Here is a 4,096-nt window from a genome sequence, read left to right on the forward strand (position 1 = left end):
TAGCAGATATAGCAACACAGGGCTCAAAAGAAAATGTTTCCATATGTAAAAAAAAAAAATCGTCGGTGAAACCAGATATTTCAATTTTCGACTACCTGTTCCCTGAATTAAAAATCTTGGATATCAAAACCTCTCTCTCTCTCCTCTCTCTCTCTCTCTCTCTATATATATATATATATATACATACCCTTATATATATTCATATATATATATATATATATATACATATATATATATATATATATATGTATATATATATATATATATACATACCCATATATATATATATAACGGATTTTGAGCGAAGCGAAAAATCTATTTTTGGGTGAGATAGCCATGTCGTCCTGATGGAAGTTCCTATAGGGTAGCTTCCTAGGGTATATTACAACTACGGCGATATTCCCAGAGAATTTACCTTAAGGTACCCAGAATTCTAACTCCTGGAGCGAGTATCCCTCGTGAAAGGGATATCGCGACATATCAGAGGACGTATTCTAGACACGTCACATGGCAATCTACGACCTGAACAGAGATTCGTCTCGTAGGAGGGAGATTGACGAGATACGAATTCGGGAAAGAAAAAGGGGAGCCGCTCCCAAGGCTTCCCTATCCCCCGATTCGTATGCGTGCCTGGCGCCAATCCTGGCGCCATCTGTATTCCTTGTAGCGTACACGAGGTGCTACAGATACTGTATGTAGGGAGGGGTCCTACAGCCCTTTCTTAGAAAGGCAAGGGGCGGGTCCATCAGGACGACATGGCTATCTCACCCAAAAATAGATTTTCGCTTCGCTCAAAATCCGTTTTTTGGGCTCAAGCCATGTCGTCCTGATGGAAGTGTACCAGAGCATTACTGTATCTGTGGATTCTCAGAACGTGCCGTACTCCCCGGAGGTAATTTTTTCCAGGTCGACTAGACCTAGAGACCTAAGATGTTACCGTTATACATCTTTTCAACTAACTATAAACTATGTTAGAGCTTCCTGCCCCCTACAGGGAAGAGTCCTACTAGACTCTGGAAAAGTCTCGAAGAGTACATATATCTATGTACGAATACCAGGCAAGCTAATATAGTGGTCTCGCCCTATATTAAGTAAAGCATAGTTTGTAAAGGACCACTGCGTCAATATGAAATATCGACCAGTTTTCCGCACAATACTTGTATTGGACAAAGGTTTTATATCCGCATAGGAGGAAAACCAATGCAACATAGCTTGCATAAAGGAACAATTCTATTAGAATTATCCCAGATAAGGTACATAGAATGAATGCTCAATTATACCAGTAAATTGACACAGGTGAAGGAGACGCAAGGTTCTCAAGAACCAGATTATTGACAGGCAATAAATAGACAGGTTAACCACAATTATATATATATATATATATATATATATAAGAAGAGGATAACCCAAAACTTTAAGCATATGTATGAAAGTAAACAGGGCTTGTTTGTCTGAAAGAAAAACATTAGATGCCACTTTTAAGATACCGAGGTATCAAAGTCATAAAAGCCTGTATTACAAATCAATGACATTAGCGTTAGAAACGCTCGGCACACATGTCTGCACTTATGCTAGGTTCACCTTCGGAAATGGAACAGTCTGGATGGGCAACACAGTGCCCTCACTTAGTTTGTAGTACAGTATGTAACTACACACTCACCCTGGAATTAATCGTCCCAATTAAGACCACTGTTCCTCGCAGAGTTAAACAGTAGGGTTAACACCGCGACCCACTGCTACCACAGATCTCTTTTAGTTCCTCTACTTGCTTCGCATAGTGGCGAAAGAACACTCTGGAAGACTTCCAGCCAGTGTATGAACGGAGATGTTCAAAATCCATGCAATTAAAGAAATTTAAGAATGAGGCAACTTTCCTCGGATCGTGACCTGCGGGTGTATTGTCAGGATCCGCTCTGCGAATAAAATATGTGATTTTTGCTCTGAGTTGATTCAGAGATAAATTTGAGCCTGATGTTTCTCCCCTGAATAGTTGACCACCCTTGAAGTCTGAAGTTCTATGAAGATAGACCTTTAGGCATTCTACTGGACATAGAGATGCATCTTCTTTCAGAGGGCAGATTCTCCAGGGACCCCACCTGTTGGTGGGTAACTCATTCTTGGCGAGAAACGTAGGATCCGGAAACAGGTTCAGTTCTTCCCCATCCAGGAACTGAACACGACCTGCCTCTCTCGAGAGGCTACAATTTCACTAACCCTGGCCCCGGACGCGAGTGCAAATTAGGAAAATAACCTTTTGTGTCAAATCCTTTAACGCACATTCTTCATTGCTCAACAGAGAAGCGAAATGAAGAACTTGTCTAAAGACCATGAAATGGGCTTTGGAGGTGCTGAAGGTCTGAGCCTAGCACAGGCTTTCGGGACTTTATTAAAGATCTCGTTACCTAGGTCGACCTGGAAGGCATATAGAATGGGTCTTGTCAAAGCAGACTTACACGCTGAAATCGTGTTCGCTGCCAACCCTTGACCATGGAGGTGGGGAAAAAAGATAAGCAGAAGTCTGTCAAGATCTCCTGCGGATCTTCGCCTTGACAAAAGGCCACCCATTTTCTCCAAGATGACTCATATTGCCTTCTAGTAGATTTGCATTTATATTCCTCAATGAAGTCTATACTGGCTTTCGAAATCCCGAAACGCTTTCTCACCGCTAGGGAGAGAAAATCATGAACTGCAGGGTCCGGGTTTTCTGTAATGAAGCGCAGACAGTTGACTTCTGGACTCGCTGGGTCAGAACTGGATCTGGTAGTGGTACAAACTTCAGCTACAGTTCCAATGCCAGGAGGAACCACACGCTGTTCGGCCACTTGTGGGCCACTATTGCCGCTACCCTTTGAAGGATCTCAGTTTGTTGAGGACCCTCAACAGAAGGTTGTGAGGAGGGAACAGATAAATCTTGGACCATCTGTTCCAGTCGAGGGACATCGCGTCCACTGCTTCCGCTAAGGGGTCCTCGTACGGGGCACGTACAGGGGCAACTTCTTGTTGTCTTTCGTCGCAAAGAGGTCTAATCTGCAGTTCTGGGACTGATTCAGAATGAAGGAGAATGATCCTGCGTCTAAGGACCATTCCGACTCTATCGGTGTGAACCTGGATAGAGCGTCCGCTGTCACATTGCGGACTCCTTGAAGGTGAACTGCCGACAGGTACCACTTCTTCTTTTCCGCCAATCGGAAGACGGCCAACATCACCTGGTTGAAAGGTGGTGACCTCGATCCTTGTCAATTCAAGTATCTTACAACTACCTCGCTGTCTATTACCACTTTATGTGGAACGAATGACGCGGGGAGACTTTCTTTAAGGTAAGGAGCACTGCCCTAGCTTCTAGAAAGTTTTATGAGAAAGGTCTTGAATAGCCTGGACCAAGTCCCCTGGACTTTTTTCCCGATGAGAGTGACCTCCCCATCCCTCCTTTGAGGCGTCTGAGTGAATCGTCACCGACGGGGGAGGTGGCTGAAGAAGAACCTGACTTCTTTAGATGTCTGGCTTGGGACCAAGGCCTGAGAAGAGTACTTAGCCGAAGCGGCTGGTCTTCTCAGATCTCTTCACGCGTTTGATGCATAACTTCTCCAAACTCCGATTGCATCCTTTAGCTGTGCTCTTAGCACTGGGTCTGTCACCGAAGCAAACTGGAGAGAGCGCAGTACTCTCTCCTGCTCGTGTCTTGATATCCTTTCGGAATCTTGAAGTCTCTTGACAGAACCCGCTATCTCCTTCCTTTTCTTCGCTGGGGTGGAGAAACGGTGTGACAAAAGGTCCCAGTGGATCTTAGCCACTGGAACTTTTGAGATGGAGAAAGTCGAGACTTTTTCTGTTGATCTTGAAGCCTAGGTACTCTAGGAACTGGATCACTGACTGGAAGCTTGCAAGCATTCTGTCTCGGATGCTGCCCACACCAACCAGTCGTCCAGGTAGGCTACTACCTGAATTCCCTTTAGGCGAAATTGTTTGAGAGCTACGCTCGCAAGCTTCGTAAAAATCCTTGGGGCTATGTTTAGCCCGAATGGCATGCTCCGAAGGCGTATAGTCTTCGCTGTAGCCTGAACCCTAGGTAGGGGGAGAGTCGATGGCTAATTGGAAT

This window comes from Palaemon carinicauda, chromosome 6 (assembly GCF_036898095.1).
Source record: "Palaemon carinicauda isolate YSFRI2023 chromosome 6, ASM3689809v2, whole genome shotgun sequence".
Classification (NCBI taxonomy): Eukaryota; Metazoa; Arthropoda; class Malacostraca; order Decapoda; family Palaemonidae; genus Palaemon; species Palaemon carinicauda.